Consider the following 25,511-nt stretch of genomic DNA (forward strand, 5'->3'; position numbering starts at 1 on the left):
GATTATTAACATTTATCAAGCGGGATTATTATATGCTGACATTCGTTGACGTTTCAAATGAAGGGTGATGTTTCCTGGTAATTAATCTGCACAAATTAATTATTAGTTTTATGGAGATCATCATTTTCATAACTCAGTCGTCATCCAGTTAATATTTTAATTTCATTTCACCATTATTATTATTATTATTATTATTCTCAGAAATAATATTGTTAAGTTGTTCTTATGCTTTTTCAGATTATTATTATTATTTATTGTTTCACAGCAGTTAACCACTTTTATTGTTAATCCGTAACCTTCACGGTTCCGATCCTGTTTGGAACACTAAGCGATCAGTTAACTCCCAAATCACTTGGATGATGATGATTATTATTATTATTATTATTATTATTATTATTATTATTATTATTATTATTATTATTACCTTTTAAGTTTTAATGTTCAATCCTTATAATAGTCACACATGTCAAATCCCATATGAACAACCAAGATCCGACTTCACATCGGTCGGGACACAATAACAGTCTTCGAATCGCAACCTTACTACATTTCGTACTGTTATTAACTTATAGGAACACCATGTTCTCCCAAGACAAATCACAAATCTCAAATCCCACGACACCTCGCGGCTGGGAATCTCCAACCAGTTCTTGCAAGTGTTAAATTATTCTTTCCTTCTCATTTGAAGCCCATTTATTTCACTGGAACTCTTCAAACATTTTATTTAGTAATCCTCGATGCGTGGACTCATCTGCCACTCATAACACCAGAATCGGCATATAATATCGATGTAGGCCTTGGGATTCATCTATTTTATCATCAACATCAGTATGACTCAATTTTATCTAATGCTGGATTTTTGTCCCGCTCAACTTCCGAATAAAAAATATGGGCTTGACCCACTCTGGGCCTTCAACATAACGTGACCATCCTATATTAGTTCCTCTATCGCTTCTAAAATACTTATTTTGATTATTATGGTGTCCAAATCATTAAATCAACAAATAATATTAAAATCAAAATTGGCTAAAACTGCAGTGGGTAGTTTAAATATCTCTCCTCGACAACTTGACAACAAATTTGCCCGGAGGCACTGGAAATTTTATTGCGACACTTGTCAGTATTTGTGACGTATGGCTAGCAGCCTTGTTCAGGAATAAACTCGGTCACTTCCCTGTGGCAATCAGCCCCTTTGTGTTGAGTTTTCCCTTTCTAATTTTGTAACTAATGGATCGGCTATCTGGTGTACTTCTCGCTCGAGTAATCCTCTTAACTTTTGACATAGAAATACCCCACCCATTATACAGGCCTAAATCTACTGGCTCCAGCTTGTTGCGTACAGGTCTGAAAATGTTGAAATCTTTCCGTCCGCCCAACCGACGTACAGTGTAGTGTGTATTTCAATGTTTATTTTATAATATCAAATTGTCGCCTATGGTCCATCTCACCCGGGTACAGCATAATGAGGGATAAGTCATAATTGCAAGGTCTTGGAACATAGGTCTACATGACTCCCTTGTGGCCTTACCTTTAATACATTGTATTGCCTTTTTTTGCCACTTGAAAACACATCTTGAGCCCCTGTTGAGTTACCCCATAACATGGTACCATATGATAAATGTGAATGAAGGAAAGCATAATATGCACTCATTACCTGACTACTACAGTACTAACTGATCCTTTGTCTGCAAAGCAAAAATATCACTGCAGCCAGTTTTGTACATAACTTTTGCGTATGTGTGTTCCAGGTTAATTTACAATCCAGATACAATTCCAATAATTTGACAGAATTTTGATCATTATTACCCAGACCTGAATTAATTAAATGGAAGTAGATCACTTCTGTCTTTTATTATTTAGGATAAGTTTATTTGCCTGCAACCAAGAGGATGATTTGTGTAGCATTTCTATCCTTTCCTCCTCATCATATTTTAAAGTCTCTATTTCTTGTTATAATATTAATATCATCTGCATAGAAAACTGACCTACAGGGTAAATTACTAACACTATCGTTTATATACACAAGGAAGAGGAAGGTTCCTATCACTGAACCCTGAAACCACCTTTGTTTTTACTTTGGGAGCCCCAGATCGTTGATTTTCTACCAGTAAAATTTGAAACCTGTCATTGAGGTAGGACGTAATTAATAACAACTCTAAATCTTTCACGCCATAGTAGCTAAGCTTACTTACTAGTACAGTATATTGTGCGGTACTGAATCTAAAGTTTTGCCGAGGTCTAACAGTGTAGCACTAGTAATGTGGCGAGACTCAAAGCCTTGAATTACTTAAGTCACAACAGCTTCCAAGGCTTTAATGGTGGATTTATTTGTTCTGAACCCAAACTGTGTGGCATTTAGTAAATTATACTTTTCAAAATATACAGTTAGTTGTTCTATTATTTTAGATATGATTGGAACAATTGAAATGGGTTGATAACTGCCTGGATCCATAACATCTCCATTCTTAAACACAGGAATTGTAACTGTAATTTTTAGACAGTCTGGGAAAGTTCCCTCAGCCAGTATCTAATTGATGAGGTGAGTTAGAGGAGTTATTATGTCAATAATTAGTTTTAGAATAAAATTACTTATGCCACAGTAGTCTTCACAGTTTGAAGAATTTAGTTCTGAAACTATTTTGCAGACTTTGTTAGGGTTTATAACTTACCAATAAAAAGCGTGGTCTGTTATTTTCAGGAGTTACACTATTCTTTAGTAGATTGTTGTATGCAGTTTCACTGTCTCCAGAGGTGTTACTGATATTCGTATGTTTGGCACTGTTTATAAAGTATTCATTAAGTACATTCGGTTCTATTGGCACAGAATTCTCCCTCTTTGCCCTCCCAATTTCATCGTTTATGATGGACCACGCCGTCTTACATTTATTTTTAGAGTTAATAAAATAATCATTAGCTTGTTTTGCCAGTTGAATTTCCTTACGGTAGATTTTTTTAATGAGGGTATAATTTTCTTAATCGGTTTGTTTTCCTTGCTTTGCTTTAATGTAATTGATAATCATTAAATTAACATAGTAACTGTATAAAATTTTCAGTTGCTTCCAAGGCATTATTAGAGTTTAGTATAATGTTTTCAAAATAGATGTGAGTTAATTCATTTCTTAGCTTTACAATATTATTTTCTCCCAACCTCCTGAAATGTTTAAATAGCCTATTGTCATGTTGCTTTTCCAAATCAGTTTTTAATTTTAGCCAGAGACCACTGTGGTCAGACAATATATGCTCTGTAACACCACATGTGAAGTCACTGTTTTGAACATTAGTGATTATGTTGTCCAGACAAGAATTTTTTCTGGTGGGTTGATCATTGGCAAGATAGAAATCATGAGACCTGAGAATATCACAAAATATTTGTTTGATGGGTGATTTAACTAAAATATTAATACAGTGAAACCTCGGAATGCGAGTAACTTGGTGTACGAGTGTTTTGCAAGACGAGTAAACATTTTAAATAAATGTAACTTGATAAGCGAGCAAGGTTCCACAATACGAGCGTCTCCCCATCGTGTACTGCCTGAAGATCATCGATGAAGCCTGCAGTGGAGTCGCCAAGAGAACTCTCACTTCCGATTGACGAAAGCTGTGGCCTGACTGTGTTCATCGACGTGACTGAGGAGATTGTTGGCGACAATGAGCCGCCGACTGTCGGTGAAATTGTTTCCTTAGAAAAGACTCTGGGGCTGGAGGTGAATGACGTGGACATTCAAGAGCTGGTGGAAGAACATAGCCAGGAAATGACCAACGAACTGATGGACCTGCATCGCGAACAACAGGAGGAGGTTAAGGAGATCTCGCCCGGGGAAGAGGAGGAGGAAAAGTCAATGGAATCTCTCACTTCAACTGAGATTCGGGAGAAGTGCAAAATGTGGGAAACGGTGCAAAATTTTGTAGAAAAGCACCACCCGAAGAAGGCTGTAGCAGTGCAGCGATGAATCCGTTCAATGACAAAGCAATGTCACATTTTCGTGAAATCCTCAAAAAGAGGCAAAAGCAAAAGTCATTGGACAGGTTCCTCGTTAAAGTTGCACGAAAAGAAAACAATTCCAGTGAGCCAACAGATAGCAGTGATTCCGTTAGTGCAATTCGTGCTACACAGTAAGTCTTCTCATGTCATCTCACGTCTCCCTCACACCAACAATGATTCTATTGTAAAAGTGCACTTTAATATGTTTTATGTTATATTTTGTTATAGAAATGGTATGCGAATAAATATTTTTGTGTTGTGGACGAATCATCCGCGTTTCAATTGTTTCTTATGGGAAAACTTGCTTTGATATACGAGCGCTTTGGATTACAAGCATGTTGCCGGAACGAATTAAGCTCGCAATCCAAGGTTCCACTGAATCACTTATGCAATAGATTTTGTCATTCCGATACCTCGCTAAGTACTCATGCGAACTGATACCACACGTTCAGAAAGGCATGACTATCAGAATCTAGTGTTCGGTACAGGGAAATGATTATAAATTTAATATTTGTAAATATCACCCCTGCCACTTCAAATAACTTTTCTATACAGTACTCCTCTAAATCTAAAACAGTGTATTTCATATTAGAGTTTATTTCTCCATATATTGCAACTCCCACATTTGAAGTCCTACTTCTACAAAAATATGTAACTATCACATATCCTGCTGGGATATAAAAATCAACCTCATCCCTTACAAGCCAATGTTCATTAATACATAAAATATCAAAACCCCATGGCACTACAGCCCTTGGCCTACCAAGCGACCGCTGCTCAGCCCAAAGGCCTGCAGATTACGAGGTGATGTGTGGTCAGCACAACGAATCCTCTCGGCCATTATTCTTGGCTTTCTAGACCGGGACATAAAAAATCAACTGGAAATGAATTCAAGAATATTTCAAGTTCACCTAGCTTATTTCTAATGGATTGAAGATTGACATGAAAAACAATAAGATCTGAATTTACATAATGTTCTCTTGAAACCTTGACTGCTGGTATAGGTTGGTTCACTGAAAGATGTTGCCTGGTATTAATATTCATACTATTTCCTAGTGTTACATTTGACTCAAGAGCTGAGAGCTTCCTTGGAACCCATACCCTTGTACACAGATCTTTATTTAAGGATCTGGGTTTTCTGGCAGGTTTCCCTTATGTGCCAGTTTAGTGGTATAGGTTTTCTCAAGTGCAAATTGGTTTGCAAATCTCTGTTGATAATTGTAGTACCAAGCTCAATAGCTGCAGTCGCTTAAGTGCAGCCAGTATCCAGTATTCAGGAGATAGTAGGTTCGAACCCCACTGTCGGCAGCCCTGAAGATGGTTTTCCGTGGTTTCCCATTTTCACACCAGGCAAATGCTGGGGCTGTACATGAAGTCCTAGCCCTTTCCTGTCCCATCGTTGCCATAAGACATATCGGTGTCGGTGCAACGTAAAGCCAATAGCAATAAAAGATAATTGTAGCAAATTTTCTATAGAGAGTTGCTTTTCCATTACCATTCAGATGTAACCCATGCCTAGTGAACATTTGCCTGCCAAGACCTAAAGTATCTACTACATAGACATTTCTAAAACTTTTACATAATCTCTTGATTTTTATATTTCACACACGAGTCCTCTAAAAGGACATACCTAAGTGGAACATTAACTACAATTACTTTTGAGTCAGGTAGTTTCGAAATCTTACCTCTGAGAGTCGTAATTAATTCCTCACCTTCATTTGCAGCACGTCATTTGTACCACTCACAATCGCCACTGCTCCAGTATTGTTGTTCTCTAACACTGGATCACAATTTGAAGGAACGTCTCCTGTTTTGGCGCCTGGTTTTACTAGTCCTAAAACCTCAGTTTCTGGATTCTGCAGCTCATCCTTGATGCCTTCTGCCACACCCCGCCCTTGACTCCCCGTTGGTTTTCTTCTTCTGTGGGTTATCTCCACAGGAGATTATTCGGAAAACTTGGGGACTTGTTGCAATGACTGAAATCTATTTTAGCACTGCAAAGAGTTTTTCCCAGTTTTAAGTGGTACGTAGTTTCTTCCATCTGTATAGGCCTAAAGTGGCTACGCGTCACTTTTGTCCACAGTGATCTTTCTTCTCCAATTTCTTCTTTATCTTTCAGTTTCTTTATTCTGTCCTTTAAGCTTTCATTTTCAAATTTCAGAACACATATATGTCTTCTGGTAACACACCTAAAATATTAAGTATAGTTTCGTAAGTCTCTCTTTCTTGTTGTTCTGCCTCACTGTCAGTTTGTTGTCCGACTCGTTGCCTGAACGGTCAGCGTACTGGCCTTTGGTTCAGAGGGTCCCGGGTTCGATTCCCAGCCGGGTCGGGGATTTTAACCTTAATTGGTTAATTCCAGTGGCACGGGGGCTGGGTGTATGTGTTGTCTTCATCATCATTTCATCCTCATCACGGCGCGCAGGTCGCCTACAGGTGTCAAATAGAAAGACCTGCACCTGGCGAGCCGAACCCATCCTGGGATATACCGGCACTAAAAGCCATATGACATTTCATCAGTTTGTTTACACTCAGGACATAGCCACACACTTTCTTCGATATCAGTCCTATTTATATTTGCACAACGAAAATGGTACCATTCATCACCCTTTCGACGCAGAATCCCATTTTTTACTACTCTTCTGCATTTGCCACAGTTTTCACTGCATCTTACACCGTTATCCACTACGGATATCACAGACTCGCACACAGTAGCCACCATGCTCCCTAGTCCTAGTGACATGTGGTGGGTCAGCATGACGACACCCTCAGGTGTATTGCTTGGTTTGCATGGCCGAGTCTACTGCAGTCTAGAATGAAAATCCTAGAACTGGCCAAGAATCAAACTTGGGCACGCTACCTCTATACCATTAGGATGGCAGTGAATTATGTGAATAAACCACAATTATAAAATGTTCATTACAACTGCCTCATCATACAGTGTCATTACCATCATCAGGGAACAGAATTCTGTTAGTTGAGAAAGTAAGGAGAGTTCCAGGTCAAGGAAGGTAGATACAAAAGGTATGCATTGGTAATAATGATGGAAAAAAAAAATATCCCACATAAATGGAAATAAATAATGCCATGGTTGACATATTTTATCAGCAAGTTGCTCTCCAAGATACCAAAAATTGGTAATATCTTCCTCGATTGAATGTAGAAAGCTTCTTACTACAATTCCCACTGGTACCTCTGACTAGCCCACTCCCAGTCATAGGCCCATCGTGGGCGTACCTTGTAAATAAGCTTTGGACCATTAGGTACTGACAATTATTATATAGTGATCGGCAGTCTTGAGACGGGCTCTCGAGATTTCGAGACTAGCGGAAGTACCAGTTTCTTGCGAGAAATGTTGAGAGATCTCGAGAGCGTTGTCCCCACATTGTAAGGCAAGCAGCATGTCGTAGGTCTACAGATAGGTTGAGCTGAATGTTGTTTGTGCCGAAGATGCGAGTGGCAACACTCCAATACGGTAGTCAAGCTAGTTATAGATGACACCACTATACTACCCATATTGCCAACAACGATCAACTGAAAATAGTTCCGTGTTTATTTTGTGGCTCACTTAAACCTTGCCATTTTTTTAAAATGCTCATATTCGTCTAAGCAAATAAAAGATTATAAGCACTATATGGAATGAGATACGAATTAATATGAATAAAATGCGTAACTGTATCTGGCATAAAAAGTAGTAGATTGGTGATTCTGATCAACGGGTGACGTTCTTCATTTCATTTTTGTAGTGGTGCCAACATGAATTACAACTGTCAAGTGCAACCTTGTGCCGGCCTACCTATATATTCAGCATTAGATATAATGTCGAAATGCTAAGGATTACATGTAATTTTTTTTTTTTTTACGAATTCTTCAATATATTCCCCCTAAAATAAAATAAAAACTACATTTTTTGATCGACTTCACCCCTTCTGACGGTATCACCTCGTCGCAAAAGCAACGGGTTCCAGGGATATCTACACAGAAGAGAGAAGAACTCAACTGGACAGACTTTGGTTCCATTCCGTAGTTAAGACTTTCAGAAAGATCTGAAGTTTGAGAAGAGATTGATATTTAAATGGTGTCAAAATTGTACATGTAATTTGTGTATATATATATGTAAATATTCTTGGGTTTTAGAATATAAATAATATTTAAATTTTGCCAATCTGACTGTACGCTCCCGAGTCCTCAGCCTGTCAGAATCCCTAGGATACAACAATAGGAGCTACTCCTAGTAGTGTTAGTGTTGAATGTGTACAAAGAAATGTATTAAAAATATTCGACAAGTTCATAGAGTTTCGTGAGGTAATCAGTGAAAGCACACTCTTTGTCTTACCTTATATTTTTAAGGGAACAATTCGAACTTTGCACTAAAAGGAAGAAGAGTTATTCAAAAAGTTTCGTTTAGAACTGTGAAAGCAAATTATATGCTGTTAGGGAAGAGTCAAAGTGATAACTTAGAAAGAAGTACCGATAGCTTAGTGGTTGTAACTATAATGTAACTACACTTTAAGTCCTAGAAAGTGAGATGAAAATTAGGATTAAGGGTGTTCTAGGCTTGCGGTGGTGGTGGTGGTGGTGGTGGTGGTATGGAAAAGTGCAGTTTGGTTGCAGTCAATTAGAAATATCTGATACCATCTTAGACAGGTGTTGTTAGGCCCAATATGCAAGTAAAAAACAATTTAGGCTCACCTTTATCATGTGAAGTGTTTGGTGAGCATTTTGAAATGACAGGGGTAATATACATTTCTGGGTATACAGTAAGAACAATATCCAGAAAGATGAGCTGTGACAAATGTTTAGGTCTCCTGCAGAGTAATGAAACAGATGAACCCTATTTTGAAGAACTCCGAGACCAGGCAAGTTGGCCGCAAGGCTGTGAGCTTGCATCGGGAGATAGTTGGTTCGAATCCCACTGTCGGCAGCCCTGAAGATGGTTTTCCGTGGTTCACATGCTAACTCTTTGAAGCACAATATCATAATAATGATTTTGATTTTTTTTTTAGCGTGTTGGTGTGGTGGTATATATAACGGACTGTGCCAGTTGGTCTGTCGCATTTTACTATTATTTTCCCCGTTCTAAACCTTTGTGAACATTGATATAATAATAGTAATAATGAATTTACCTGAATTGTATTCATTTATGGCAAAAAGGATAACAAGAAAACAGAATACATAAATAAAATAAATCGAACACAAAAATAACCTCGATTAATTAAAGATGCTTAATTATCATGCGAATATTCTACGCTTTTTGTGTATACAATGTAATTTTTAGGTACTTAATGTGAGGCATCACTGCATGATACTTGTAGGCTATAACCTAGACTTCAACTCGGAATGCAAACTGCCCTTATATACAGTATATGCTTTAATAATATCCAGAAAGTAAATTCTAAAGAGAGGAAACAATGCTAATACTTACCAGCACAGCTGCATGGAGATTTCGGAGCGTAAATAAACATGTAAAACAACAAGACTACGGGATCCATCCATCCGTCCGGATCCTCTTGAATCCGTACATAAATGCCTTTGGGAAACTTCACTTTAGGCACTGTTTTCCTTTTGAAAATAACGTACGGTGGCAATTTCTTTCCGTCTGCGGTTATTGATAGCATGACAGTGCAACACTGTTTTTCACAATCAGTTGTACGCACAAGCACGCTAGATTCTCCCTCCTTGTTGGTGATATCAAATACAGTAGAGACAATACGCGACACTCTGCGAGATATCGAGGGACAGCGATTAGAGCTCTATCTAGTGGAGTGACCTGTGTGTTACTGATTCTGTCAGAAGAGCACGTGTATTTGTATGTGAAGTTTTTGCCATTATTTATGCGTTTGCATTAAGCTGACATAAGTAAATAGTAGCGTGTGTCATTCCTTGATATCTCCTCTCAATATGAGTGGAAAGATATGTGCTGTGATTGGCTGCATTAACTATGAAGTGCAGAATGATTCGCAGTCTTTCTTCCCTTTCCCTCATGACAAGAAAATGTAAGTAAATATTGTGTTTGCATATATATTTTTGAAGAGGCATGAGATTTTTATAGTACTTCCTAAACTTCTGACCTACGCGACCCATATTTTAACTGGCTTAATAATAAGCCTAATTTACTGTATAGCGCAGCAGTTAACCTTCAATACCGATGTGTTGTTGTAGGTGTGGGTTTGATTTAATTGAGAAAAATACATATGCATATGTGTGTGGCTGGTTGTATTCCAAGTTACCCCATTTGGAATGCCGTAATGCGTTATCGAGCACTGAAGAAAATATGGATGATTTAAGAAATGTACATATTTTGTTGAAACAATATGATGATGCAAATTTGCTTTACCCTAATGTAACAGCATTACGGCAAGTATTGCCTATAGAGAAAGTTTGAATGTTTTTGAGGTTAAATTTATAGATTTTCTTTCTGTTAGTAGGCTTGTCCAGCTCTTAAATGTTAATTCATTGAATCATGTGTATGAGGAATGTGCCGATATTCTTGTTGACAAGTGTTTTAATGTGATGATACAATGCTTTTAAATAAGAAAGACAAATCTAGCTGTGAACGTTCAGGCAGTAATGCTAAAGCTAAAAAAATTATGTATAAATGAAAGATCAAGCCCTTTCACAGCAGTCCATTTCACATCTTGATTATATGTCTAATTTCAGTCTTTAAATAATAACCTGTTAAATAAATAATTCTTCATTCATTTATCCAGAATTGCTTTAGCAACTTTGAAGTTAATATCTTAGTAACACTTTCTTTCTAGACGTAATTTATTTATTCATTTCCGTATATACATTTCCATTGATATTTGAATTTAGCGTGAATTTTCAGGTCTTGCCACTAGGAGTGCCACTTGCGACGTCTCCCGTTTTAACAAGTCTAAATCCAGAAGTGTCGCGTTTTGTCTCTACTGTATTTGGTGATATTGCATGGCATGTTGAAGTGTATTGGGAGTTTGATCTGCATTGCCCATTTGAGATAAGGGGTAATTGTTTTTCGTCCGCACTGCTATCACATGGCGATGAAAATCTATGATTTTGTCGCTGAAATCGCTTGGCATTCTCTGACAGAGAGATCTTCGCCTTCACAGACACAATCCCTTTCGTGTCATGAATATACGGATCCAACCGCGGCTCACTTTCAGATCCGAACAGCTGATTCCTCCTTTAATAACTAGTTCGCGCGCTTTGAAATGTAGCATCTCATGACATATACTAAAACCATCATTTCGTTACTCTGTAACGTAATGAAGCTACTCGTCTTCCAGCTCAGGAAACTTACCAGTTTTTGGCCCTCTGAATGCATTACGTGTTCGGTTGGTGGTTTCTAGCACAGCTTTCTGTTCACGTCAGTAGCGAACATTAAACTCGGTCACACTGAATTCTCGACTGGCAGCTCTGTTCCTGTGTTCTTCAGCATATTTTATCACTGAGTTTAAATCCAGCTGTTTAACTCCCATGTTTCTCCATAACTTAAAGATCGACCTACACAAGGAAACTTAACTGAGAAATAACAATGAAACGTGAAGACAGAATAGCCTACTGGTACCAGTACTTGTCGACAATACCATGATCACTTGACTGCCTGGACAGGAAAACGCTCCAACGTGATCAGCTCTGCTGGACAGATTGCGATAAGCATATTGACAAAGACGGAAGAGTGAGAGGGATAGCTGAGTGTGACTGACTGGCTAGAAATGCGGCCTTGGGGCGGGGGTTTGCGAGTTAGGTATGTTTATTACAACAGCTAGCCTCAATCGTTCTGCAGGTAGAAAGAAATGCAGCTTTTTCTTGTACTGTCATGTACCAAGTACCGTAACAGCAATTGGTACCTACAGTCCTGATATTTTACGTAGGCACGTCCACGGAATACCCAAACTTTATTTTGCGTATGTACCGTATGTATTTATGACGCCAGAAAGTAATGCAAGTTATGTGTGGGGATTTTTTTCCCTGCAATTTCAAATGTTAAAAATGAGGTGCGAGATATACGCGCTGGCGAGTTAAATGCGAGCAAATACGGTACGTAAACAAGGCTTCACTAATTTCTTTTAATGTGAAGGAAGACAAACAAAGTTGTCATACAAGTGCATGATATCACTATCACAAATGTTTATAAGCCACCCTGGCCCGATTTTGTCTTACAAACTACAGAACAGCCTGCAATTTATATAGGGTACTTCAATAATCACCATGAACTCTGGAAATACTCTGACAATGATGAAAATGGAAGCATGCTTGCAGAATAGGCTGAAGTGAACAATCTTCATCTAGTGCTCGATGCCAAAAATCAGGGTACTTTCAGGTCAACTGCTTGGGGCAAGGATTCAAATCCTGACTTACAGTATGTTTTGTTACCTGCAATGAAAGAGGCTTCCTGATCAATGCCACAAGAAAAGTGTTTAAAGTGTTAGATGCCTTCCCCCACAGCCAGCACAGACCTCTAATAACACAAATTGGTTGCACGGTCCCTGTCAAACGATCAACTCCACACGCTCAATGGAACTTCCAGAAAGCTGACTAGGCAAAAGTTTTCAAGGGAACTGGATAAGTGCATTCGCTGGATCCCTGCATTTCATAAGAACTACCATCACTCCATCGGTGCAGTAACAGCAACAGCTAAAGGTGTATGCCAAGAGGATATAGAAAAGAATATATCCCAGGATGGAGCGATGAAAGTGAGAGACTGTACCAACACCTCCAACAAAGTAGTCACTAAGAGAGAGCTACAGAACTTTTGACCAGCTTAGACTTATCTCAAAGGCAGAAATGGACAGATACATTTGAAAGTAGCAGGGAAGCATGGAGCCTTCTGAGGAGATTGGGACGAAGTGGAACAGTATGCAGAAAACCTTTAGACGTAACACCTGACCAAATTGCTCCTACATCATTACCACATCAAAAGTGCCTCCCGACAAGAAATATACCAAACATAATAGACAACAGCTTCATGATCTGAAAAAGACATCTTCCTTACCTGAATATGCATGTCCCTTCACAGTTTTAGACATTGACATGCGATTGAAGGACCTCAAACCTTTTAAGTCACTTGGTTTCAATGGCATCTATCCAGAATTCCTGATTCATTTGGAAGGATATGCTAAGAAATGGTTGGCAGAGTTCTTCACTGACATCCTGCTGACTGGTCAACTTCTATTGGAGTTCAAGAAGGTGAAGGCAATTTCTATTCTGAAACCTGGCAAACCCAGCAACAAGGTAAGAAAGCTATCGATCCATCGCCCTACTTAGCTGCTGCTACAAATTTTTTGCAAGGTTGATATATAACAGAATAAGCAGTGCAATCCTAGAGCATATTCTAGTTGAACAGGCAGGCTTCAGACCAGGGTGTAGCTGCTGCAACCAAGTTCTTCATAGAGGCATATCAAATGAAGCTGAAAACATCTGTAGCATTGTTGATCTTACTGCTGCCTTTGACACTGCACGGAGGGAAGGCCTTATCTAGAAATTTCTTCGTATCATACCACGCAGAACGATGGCTCAACTGGTAAATAACATGTTAAGTGATCAGAAGTTCCAAGTAATCACTGGAAGCAAGACAAGCAAGGAGAGGAAGCTAAACAACGGATTGCCCCAAGGATCAGTTCTCTCGCCATTATTATTCAATTTATATCTCTCTCTGACCTTCCTGACACTTCATCCAGAAAATTCTGCTATGCCGACGACTTGACTTTAGCCGTACAAGATCAGGTAATGGAGACAACTGAAGAGATTCTAACCAACTAACTGGAAAACTACTTCAAAATCTGGAGACTTCAACCCAGTGTGAGTAAAACAGAAGTGTCTTGCTTCCATTTATAATCGTTTGGCGAATTTGAAACTGAATGTTAGTTTCAGAGGCAGAACTCTTTGTCATAATTGGAACCCAAATACCTTAGCATCATCTTGGACCATACACTATCCTTCAAACAACACCCCCTGAACTTAGCACAAAAGTTGAAGTCTCGAAACAACATCCTCCATAAACTATGTGGAACTACCTGGGGATTTTCAGCAACCACCTTGCAATCTTCAGCCTTGGCTTTGGTGTATTCAAGTGCCGAGTATTGTGCACCTGTTTGGTTAAACAGTCATACAAGGCTTGTTGACACCCAGCTTAATACCACAATGTTCATCATATCTGGTGCAATCACATCTACTCCAACTTCCACTGCTAACTGACATAATGCCACCTGATCTACGCTGATCTAATACCCTTATGAAGGAATTCCACAAGATCTCCAGAAATTCTAGTCTACCCGTGCATAGTGACCTGCCATGTTTGAATCTTAAGACTAAAATCACGCCATCCAACTCTGTGTGAAGCTGCTGACATGGATGCTAAGGATTTTAACTCTCTTGATGAGTGGAAAGGTCGACAGCAGGTCTCAGACTTCCAAGTGGATCCCACCTACCACGCAAGACCTGGACTGCCCTGAATAGAATCAGAACAGGACATGGCCGGTGCAGAGCCACTCTCCATAAATGGAAAAATTTACCTAATCCAGACTGCGACTGCTGGTAACTCCAGATGCTGTAAATATGTATATACATTACTGATATTGTTTGTATAAGCCATACGCTAAATAATAATAATAATAATACTAATAATAATATGGTACTTTACAAGTTTTGGAACAGATTATTGGAAAGTAACAGTTTAACTTACCTCTTTTCTATACCAAGTAGACACGCATTCTTTGGTTTTTAACAAAATAAAGTTTACAGTTTACAAACAATATGCTATATTATCAAATAAATTACGTAACTATCTTACATTATATGCATATATAAAGGTACATGAACAATTAAAAAAATCAAATCTGATCTGATCTGTAATTATTAGTGTACTGAAAAGAATTCTGAAAATAATTAATCCTTTCCCACAACATAATCACTTTTAAACTACATAAAGCTGTAACAATTCACTGGGAAGGTATGTTCACATTTATTATGGTAACTACTGCTTCACCATTATACTGTCTGTGCCTGACAAACAAGGACTCAGCATTTCTAATCTCTTCAGTCAAAAATAGATTCCAATTTATATACAGTACATACAGTAGAGGCAATACACTCAGCTTTGAACTAAAAAATACTGTCAGTACAACATGTGATCCATCGTGATAAATAACAATTACGATACACTGCAGCATGAAAAAATTATACATATTTGCAAGACTGAGATTTTTCATACATGAGACTTAAGTTACCATCCACACCCTCAATCAGTTTCTTGTAAATCCTCTTACTCCAGTATCTCTGAAAATCGTATCGTATTCTCCAACATACGTGTCAATGCACAGGAAGCATATCAAAGTTTGAAAAAATTCACATAAACTTATTCTCTTTTTGTAATTGTATTGTACAGCACAGAACATTTCTACATCCAATTCAAATTTTAAAAGTTTGTCAATGTAAAGTCCTGCTTACAGGAAAACTTGCAGAGGAATTCAAGAACTGTATTAAAATGCAAACATCCAAGAATATGATAAACCTATTTTTTTCTCTCTTGCAAAAATAAGTACAGCAAGTTTTTAATATGGCTTCCTGAGCAATGTCACATGTACAGAATGGAGCCAAAGTCATACATGTGTAGCGGAAAAAAGCTTAACTTTTGTCTTTATGACAACATTCTCCTTTCCCTTTGCAGTTTTCCATAGGAAAGTTGAACACTGAACAGCAGACAAAACTTACAGAATCCATATTCCGAGATCCCCAGGACTGAAAGCCCTGGATTTTTTCTTTCGGGATATCCCAAAGAATAAGTCTCTGTCAACAAGGACGAGGAGCTCAGAAACAATATCTAAGCAGAAATGGATGAGTTCACAAGTCAGAAATTGAAGGGTGCAGCCGAACAATGGGACAAGTGACAATTTGAGCAAAGTAAAAATTTCAGTGGAACATCAAGATTGAGGCCTCTTCTAATGCGATTCGTAGTCTGTTAAAGGGAAAATCCACTAGAAAGGGAGGCAGGCTCGATTTAGTTGAACGAGTCATTTTGTGTCTAGTGGAACAACGGGACATGTGCTAATACAAGCAGTCGGGGCTTTCCTTCCTCTCGAGTCTAATACGTTTGTGCTTTCTGAATCTTTATTCAACCCATTCCTGTTCGGTGCCTAGGTATGTCGGATACCGTGAAACTATCGCAGAGTGATGAAAGACAACTAAATAAAACACTTAAAAGGCCTATCAATCCTTCAGAATTGGCTTGTAATAAAAGGAAACGATTGTGGGATTCTCAGCAATCGTACGTTTTGATGAGAGGTGTTGAAGTTCTTGCTAAAATTGCGCCGACTATGGTGATTTGTTCTACTTCTACTTATTAATAATTTTCGTGGCTGTATGGTACATATCTAATATACAAACTCATAAACTTAATGGTTACCTACCTACTTAACTAATAAACATACATAACTATATTATTTCTTCGATTACTCGCACACAGATGAAGCTACATCCCTCCCATTAGCAGAGGTGAACACATACAAAGAAGTCACGAGATATTTTTGTTATCATACGGCACTTCACGAGGCACAGATCTTTCATTAAATTACATTAAAGGTTTCAAAATCTAGCATGTTAGATCGTGCTTCTCGAACCTTGTTTTACCGCGCAAAGTAGAATGGAACAACGGGATACATGCATCGTCAGTTTTCAGCTATTACTTTTGCCTCTCCTGCAGAAAGTGCTCAGTGGCGCTTGTCCCGTTGTTCGGCTGCACCCTTCAAATCTTGACAAAGTTAAGATAAACATTTCTAAGTGAGAAAGTGAATGGTCCTTTGAAAGACATACACTAATTTTCCTCACATAGTGTGAATATATTTTCAAAGCATGTTAATGCTTATCGCAAAAACATTGGCATTTTATTCAATACAATAAAAAAGTTATAAATTCTTCAAAACCCATGCATGACTTCTGCATCACCCTGTCCAAAAAAAAGATACCAGTCAGTTATTTCAAAAATGAAATTGAAAGAAGACTGTACTACAAACATGAATTACTCTCAAAAAGTATATTATGCTGTGGTAGAAAATAAGATATAAGAAATAAGACCCTCAAGGAATCTCAACAAAGTTTTTTGCATGTGATGTGGCACAGCAGAAAAGAAAAACTAATAGGAACAAACATGCTGTTTGCACACCACAGATAATGCCATGATATGTATATCAATTATGCAGTAGCTGTCACATACTTCCTGTAAACCTCGAGGGAGGAACTGCTCAAAACATGACAATAGTTTGAATAACTGCTACATCAAGACAAGTCACTTAAAAAAAAAAAAAAAAAAAAAACTCCCTCCCTTATTTTCCAAACTACACCATTGAGTAACATTTCTAATCAAAGAAGGGAAGTTTTGCTTGAAGGGCTGACTCTAACAATTGGTTATGTGAATGATGTTGATCCACGAAATATCACTGTAATATTTGTCACAAATGGAAGACAGTAATTGATTTTACATAAATAAAGTCTCAAATTGGAGGTTGATTAAGAAATACCGCCGTTACTAGCGAGAAATATGTATATGTAATTCAGGCTGTAAATGGGACTCCATTATGTTGCATTCCGCTGCATGCGCCCTCTTTTGTTTCTTTCTTGAGGTCCAGGGCTGGCACCGATGAATGGGAGTGCTATGTCTGTGAATTCTCATTTTTTTCCTCCATATGTCCAGCGCGGGTATTTTGTTGAAAGAAAAATAGCATGATCCCTGGACCAATAAATCGTTTAATGAATCAGTTAGGGCACATGAAGTGACAGCCCTTCAAATTACATCGAATTTATATGTCCAGCGCGGGTATTTTGTTGAAAGAAAAATACAGTAGAAGTCCGACATAGCGAGAATTCACAACAACGGAAAATTTAACTAGACACGAGAAACTATGAACTATCCTCTGAAATCAGTGATGTACTCTACCATATCTTGAGGTGTATCACATTCTTACTTAATTTCAGTATATAACATTAAAATTATGAGATCGTTTACTTCAGCTATTATTTTTAACGAGTTAACAACTGCTATTGGCCACGTTATTTATGCATTTATTACGAAAACTTGTTATCCTCTTTCATTTAGAATTTTCTTTAGAGAATAGCAGTCATTGGGTATTACTAATCAGCTCCAACATCGCCTTCGAATGTCGACAAGAGAGCTCACAAATGCACATAGTGAGAAAACTATACTGTACCAAAGATGATCGATCGCATTTGGTGGCAAACGTTTCGATTTCCTTATTCAAACAGCATCACCTATCCTAACTTAACCGTAGGGTACAGTGTTATACATATGATGAAAACATACTTCAAGCTCCACTAGAGAAATGATAACCTTCTCGCTATAAATTTACATGAGAATAACCTTTCCGTAATTTCACCAGGGACGAAAAAATATGAACTAACCTGTGAAATCAATTATGCACTCTGCCATATCTCGAGGTGTATCCCATTTTTACTTAATTGCAGTATTTAGCATTAAAATTAAGCAATCGTTTAGTCAGCCTTTATTTTTAACGAGTTAAGAACTGTTACCAGACAAGTTATCTACTCACTTGTTATGATAATATGTTATCTTTCATTCAAATTTTCTTTACGGAACAGCAGTCGACAGGTATTACTAATAGACTCCGACATTGCCTTCAAATGTCGACGAGAGAACTCGCTAGTGGACATAGCGAGAGAAACAATACCGAAGATGATTGATTGCATGCAACATAATTGCTGGGGTACACAAATATTGATAATGGAAGAAAATCGTGCGCGCTTAATCACTCGTAATAACGGATGCATCAATAATAGGGTTCTCACTGTAACCGAAGGATAATACACAGTTTAATATAGGAATTTTGAAGGGACAGAAAAACATTGTCGGTATAACGGGGTTCTCGTTATATGCCGTACTCGTAATAGCGGACTTCTACTGTAGCATGATCCCTGGACCAATAGATATAGATATATATATATATATATATATATATTTTTTTTTTTTTAAAAGGAAAATGCATGATCCCTGGATAAATAAAACATTTAATGAATCAGTTAGGGCACATGAAGTGACAGCCCTTCAAATTACATCGAATGAGAAAAATCAATAAAACGACACCAAAGAACTTCAGTGAACAAAGACATCACACACGACAGTGTTAAACAAACAAAACACTTACGGAAGCGCTGCGACATAGCAGAAATAGTAGTTGTAAGGCTGTATAGTATGTATTCTCTAAAATAAAATATTTCGGATTATTTCTTAATCAAACTCCGATCTGAGACGTTATTTGAGTAAAAGCAAATATTATCTTCTTTTTGTGACAAATATTACAGCGATATTTTGTGGATCAACATCATTCACATAACCCTAACAATTATTTTCAACTGCACACAAAATTTTATCAAATTATTAAATACAGTAGAATTATTTCTGACCTATGAGTAATAAAAGTAGAAAGACTCATCTGAACTTTATTCTTAATAGATGAAGTATGAGAATGCTTTTGTCTAATAACAGCAAGTAATATTTTGTAGCAGATATTATCATGTTATTCCAATGACCATTTTCTAAAACACTCGCCTGACTATACCTCCAGTCCACAGTAACGCCATACTTCGATAAGGAAAAGAAAATTACAATTATTTTTAAGCTGGGGGTTCTTAACGTGGGAAGTCAATGAAAAATGTAACATTTATGTTCTAGACAAAGTTAATGTGAACTGAAGGATACCTGAGAAATTTTTCTTTTAGTAATGCATAGTAATAATTATAAAGCATTTCATCTGCATAACAAGGAAGCCAGTAGAAAACTGCGCATGGAATGGAGGCGAGTAGTCCTTTTTTTTTTCTAGTTGCTTTACGTCGCACTGACACAGATAGGTCTTATGGCCTGGTGTGAAAATGGGAAATCACGGAAAACCATCTTCAACGCTGCCGACAGTGGGATTCAAACCCACTATCCCCCGGATGCAAACTCACAGCCGCGTGCCCCTGACCGCACAGCCAACTCGCCCGGTACGAATAGTCCTTGAACACTGTTATACACCAAAGTACCTTGGTGTGAAACTGGACAGAACATTATCTTTCAAACAATAATGTCAGAATACCAAACATAAGGTGTGCACTAGGAATAATATTATTATAAAACTAACCGGCACATCTTGCGGTGCATACCCTCATGTTCTACGCACATCTGCCTATCAGCTACAGAATATGCATCACCTGTATGGAAAAACTCTGCCCATGCTAAACAAGTAGATATTGCTGTGAACGAGACTGATTGCATAATTCCAGGCTGTTCCGAGACCAACTCCAACATAAAATATATATCCTATCGTAAGAATCGCCCCTCCTCACATAAGCAGGGAAGTAGCAGCAGAAGTTGGAAGCAATCAACCTATCTATGTCAGCCCCTTTATGGCCATCAAATGTAGCCCGTTAGACTTGGGTCAAGGAAGAATCTTTTAAGAACAATTATACCACTTGTTGATACGCCAGAAAAACGAAGGCGTGAACTGTGGCAACAGGAAGTATGTAATTCATCCTTGAGTTTAAAGGAAGTACCTTCTGCAGGTTTTTGCCTTCTGTATCCGATCTGGAAGACCCTCAATTGACTGCGGACAGGTGTTTCAAAGCGCAAGTCTAACCTAGTTGAGTGAGACTATGTACAAGGAGACATGACCTGTGATTATGGACCACTACAGGATGAACACCTTCTGGTTTGTCAGCATTTACCATCACCATGCACAAAGGAAGATGTTTTGCAGGCCAATGATAAAGCTGTCCTTGTAGCTGGATATTGGAAAAACATTACTTAGCAGTGTATCTGGACATAGAAAATAAATAATAAATAAATTATGAAGCATGCGAGTGAAACAGCAATGGGCATTCTGATTCAGTTTTCCCTTGCATACCTTAGTAGGCAGGGTTTACAGTACTTGTTTCTATCAAAACAAAAAATTGAAATCTAATGGATGTCAAGATCACACCCCAAGTTTCATAATCTTATACATGCCAAACAATGTTCTCATTGAAATTAACTTAATGCTGAATTAAAGTATTGTTTTGTTAACCTGCACCTGATTGTACTTCAATTTTGTGTTGAGTGAACATTAATTTTTGCATGATAGAGGCTGAAGATCATCAAATTTGGTTAATATTGTGTACTTTATTCATACATTGTATATGTCATACACTGTTGTATGAGGCAATCAGTTTTCAATAAAATAAAGTACAAATTGCCTGCAAAGTTGAGTTTCACCAGATTTTCAAAGAGATCTGAAATGCAAAAGAGGTTGAGGACTAAATTGGTTTTAAGCCCAAGACTTCATCTTCCTACTCATCTCAATATGAGAGTTTCCTATAATATTTACTTAGATAGAATTCCAGCAATGCAGCTGCTTTAAAAAGGGTTCATCAGATTTACAATGAATCCTGAAAATACAGTAGAACCTCGATAATTCGAAATCTGTTAATTCAAAATCCCACGTAATTCGAAGCAGCTCTCGTTCCCGGAATCATGAGATACAGTTTTGCATGCTATTTAAATTGTTTAATTCGAAATACGGATAATTCGTAATTCGAAGTACAATGTCGGCCCCATTACCGAAATTCAGACTTAATTCGAAACTGCCTTTACATTTTAAAACAATAGTATGTTACAGAGTAATTTCAACTCGAAATTTATCCGCGTCATAATAGAACGTGTTCCGGAACGTGGAGGGGTAGCTTTCCGCACTTACACTCACTTCGGTGGGTCTACAGTGCGCTTCATGATTGCCAAGTTGAATGAAATCGGAATTCTTTTGTATTCAACCTTTTAAGGAACGCCGTAATATCACGCAACAGGCAGTGTGCGGGAAAACAGAATGCGCGAACACTGGCGATCCCGACAGTTGACGAAAAAACGTGGCTCATATAATAAATTCATAGACACCGAACAATACTGTCATTGCCGATGAAACTGCATTGCTTTATTTTAATGCGAGCCCAAACGGTCTTATGGTTTTAAAGGAGAAAGTGCCAGCCGGAGAATCGTACAAGGATCGGGATGGGAATCATTGTAGTGCGTTGCAATTGCAATGCACATGGAAGCGAGAAACTTTATCCCCTCGTCATAGAAAAGTTCGATAAGCTACAATGTTTTAAGGGCGTCGGGCACTTTCCATCCCAGTACAAAGCATCTAAAAATGCAAACAGTACAGATATCCAAAAATTAAAGCATTTGCACAGGGGAACCGGCATAATTTATCCTCGTCTTTGAATTGTGTAATTTTTTTTCTTTCGTTGCGTGAGGTTATGTTCGTCAGTAATTTATCCAAGTGCATTATTTGAACATTGTAAATGCACCTTGTTGGATACATTTCGGAAATAGTTTTTACATGGCATTGGAAAGGTTTAAACTGTGAATCGAGGTGATTGCATGTATTACTGGGTCTTAGAATACTTTGTGACGCGGCAAGTGTTTACATTTCTGAAATCCGAGAGAAGTGCCATGGCGGGAAATCGTACAAGGATAGGGTCATAGGAAAGTTTGATTTTAAGGGCATCGGGTCCTTTCTGTGTAAATACAAGGCATCTGAAATGCATACAGTATAGTATTCCAATGAATAAAGCAATTGCACATGGGAGCCAGCATAGATTTCTCGTCTTTGAACCGTGCTTCTTTTTTTCTTTCTTTCGTTGCGTGAGGTTATATTTGCCAGGAGATAAATAGTGCAAGTGCATTATTTGAATACTGCAAATGCACCTTTTTGGATACATTTTGGAAATAGTTCTTTTTTCATGGCATTTGAAAGGTATAAACTGTGAATCAAGGTTAAATGCATGCAGTAACGGGCCTTAGAATATTTCGTAACGCAGCAAGGGTTGGTACTTTTGAATTGCGAATTGGCGGTTAATTCAAAATCACGCAATTCGAAGTCCGATTTTTTAGTCCCAATGACTTCAAATTAACGAGGTTTTACTGTAATAGCAACTGGTAAAGATAAAATTCACTTTGTTTTCCTGTACTTCTACAATTTCACTCTCCTCTAACTTCATACAGGCTTTATTTCCCACATTCTTATTATCCTTTAAGTAGTTCATTCAAGATGTTGCAAAACCTGATGCCAGAAAGTTTAAGTATTTAATGAAACAAGAGAATAAATCCCAAAGAAATATGCATAAAGTTACTCCAGTCAGGTTCATTTAGAAAAATACATCACTACAATCCAACTGTTCTCAAATTATGACATCAAACAAATTATCTGTTCTTTCAACTAGGCTCCTTTGCAAGGAATTAATCACTTTTTTTAAAAGACAAGATTAATAAGAAACTCTCATTCTCAATCACATAATCATGACAACAAAAACTACTAGGAGATGACAGTTTTTTGAAATGTTATCAATATATTCATATAGCTGAATCTGAAATGACCACCTGCATGTTTTGAGCAGAGCATATTATACACATATTATGAAGCACGGTGATGGTAGGTAGATCGTAGATTTTCTAACATCTAAAAAGTAATTAGTGAATCACATTTCTTGTAAAATTCTATACAAAATAATGTCTATGAGCTTCAAATGCAAGCTTGCAACCAAGCAATGATACTCAGTACACTAAACATTCTGTAATTAACCAGTAGCTCCTGTATAAGGAACCAAGTTCTCAAGTGTTACACAAAACATGATGATAAAAGAAAGTCAAACAAGAAGACAATTTCTACAGTCTATAATGAAGAAAACCTGGCAGAATCCACCAACCACCAGTGAAGCATACCAAGCAGGTAGATACAATCAAGGAAATATCAACCAAAGAAAATGGGTGTAACTACAAATATATTAGTGAAAGATTTCCAAATCTCTTACAGTGAATTAGCTGCAAGCCTTCACCTGAAGTCTGCTTCTAGCCTACTTTTTTTACACTTTATTACATGAATACATACATAGCTATATACAAATATAAAACATAAGTTAATGGAACTTTTCACTTTAACTTAGTAAGTACATTTGGTTCTCGAGTGCAATGTTGAATGAATGTCAGGTTATGATACAAAATTCTAACCAGGAAGTCTTCTGCCCTGTCTTTTGATTACTATGGACAGATAAGGCATTATTTAAAGTGGAAAGTAATATCAGACCCCATGTGATAAGACTGCAATAAATAGGACCAATAGGTAATCAATGAAAGGCTATACCTTTTACCTCCTTAAAGAAATAAATAAAAAGAAAAAAGAAGGACTCTTCGTATGTTTAAAACTACTTGCATAGATTTTTCGGATTCATTATAAACATTGTAACGTGTTTAACAAGCAACATTCGCACAACATACATTGTGGTTGTATTAACACACCACAAACAACAAACATCTCATACAGTATCTTAAAAGGAAATTTTTGGTTTTTGATATAAAAATCTTATTTCTTGTAGCAAGATTCAGTACTGTCTTTGATATGTCCATGTACTTGCTACTTTTACAGTAACATTCACAACATAAAATGTTTATGTCTGCACCGAAATACATACATTTAAGCGAATATTTAAAACAAAAATTTGTACTTCTCTACACTGCGGCTCAAAGGTGAAGCAACAAGCTGAAACAAACAGAAGACAGCTATTAAGGAACATAATTCATATTCCATTAAATAAATTATCACTTCAGTTATAGAATGGTTGTAGCCATATACAGGACAGTCCAACTGTACTTGATCATACCCCATAAAAGCAAGAGATATTTGTCTAATAAGTCTGTCAAGGTTGCAAGGAATGTATGAGCAACAGCATTTTACAGTAAAACCTTGTAAAGATGTTTCTGCAAGGGACAACAAAAAATAATGTGTTAAGCAAGAAAACATACTACTGAATATACAAATAAAAACTATCCAACAGGTATATGGAAACAATAAATACGATTTTTACGTTGTGTATTCACGGGTACAGTGTAAACTATATCTACCATATATAAAGATGAGAGGAAAGTATTATTAAAAGGTCTGAAAAGCACGAGAAAACAAATATGAAAACCTTTTCCGCTGGGGCTCATAAAATAAATGCACTAGAAGTTGTGAAAAACACCAAACAACAAATATGAAAATGTGCACGGGGTTAATAGAAATATCAAAGTATAATTGCAGATCACACTCTTTCTAAAAAAATGTTAGTAGAAGCCTTTTATTTCAGAGCAGTGGGATATTAAACATTATTCTCTGGTCACACACTTTGACAATGAATTGGAGGTTACACATGACCATGTGCGACTGGCCTGAATGACTTTGGCCATCATTTTGAACTGAACAAAACTTCGACCAACTTGAGTGATTGAGTCGAAAGCCGAAGGTGTGAGTTCAACATTCGCGACATCTGCGTGCTTCAAGATGCAGACTCCAGTCCACTTTGACAGATTTCAATTTTGTCTTCAGTAGTAAGGAATTTCACAACTTTTTCCATATGAATAACCAGGCTATCACAAGACAAATATGCACCACACTAGTCAATTTCAAATGATTATGTTCCTAATCCAGATGTAGGCTACTGAATGAAAACCTACAACCTGTTTTCCAGTCATTGACCG

General features: G+C 37.5%; 1 protein-coding gene across 1 annotated transcript in view; it reads right to left on the bottom strand.

The window, feature by feature from the left end:
* Positions 1 to 18,962: 18,962 nt before the first annotated feature.
* Positions 18,963 to 25,511, bottom strand: part of LOC136878813 (hypoxia-inducible factor 1-alpha inhibitor) — a 49,008-nt gene continuing 42,459 nt past the window's right edge. The window contains exon 7 of the mRNA XM_067152308.2: positions 18,963 to 24,534. The gene's annotated coding sequence lies outside the window, so the exon portion shown is untranslated. The remainder of the gene's footprint in view (positions 24,535 to 25,511) is intronic.

This window comes from Anabrus simplex, chromosome 8 (genome assembly GCF_040414725.1).
Source record: "Anabrus simplex isolate iqAnaSimp1 chromosome 8, ASM4041472v1, whole genome shotgun sequence".
Taxonomy (NCBI): Eukaryota; Metazoa; Arthropoda; class Insecta; order Orthoptera; family Tettigoniidae; genus Anabrus; species Anabrus simplex.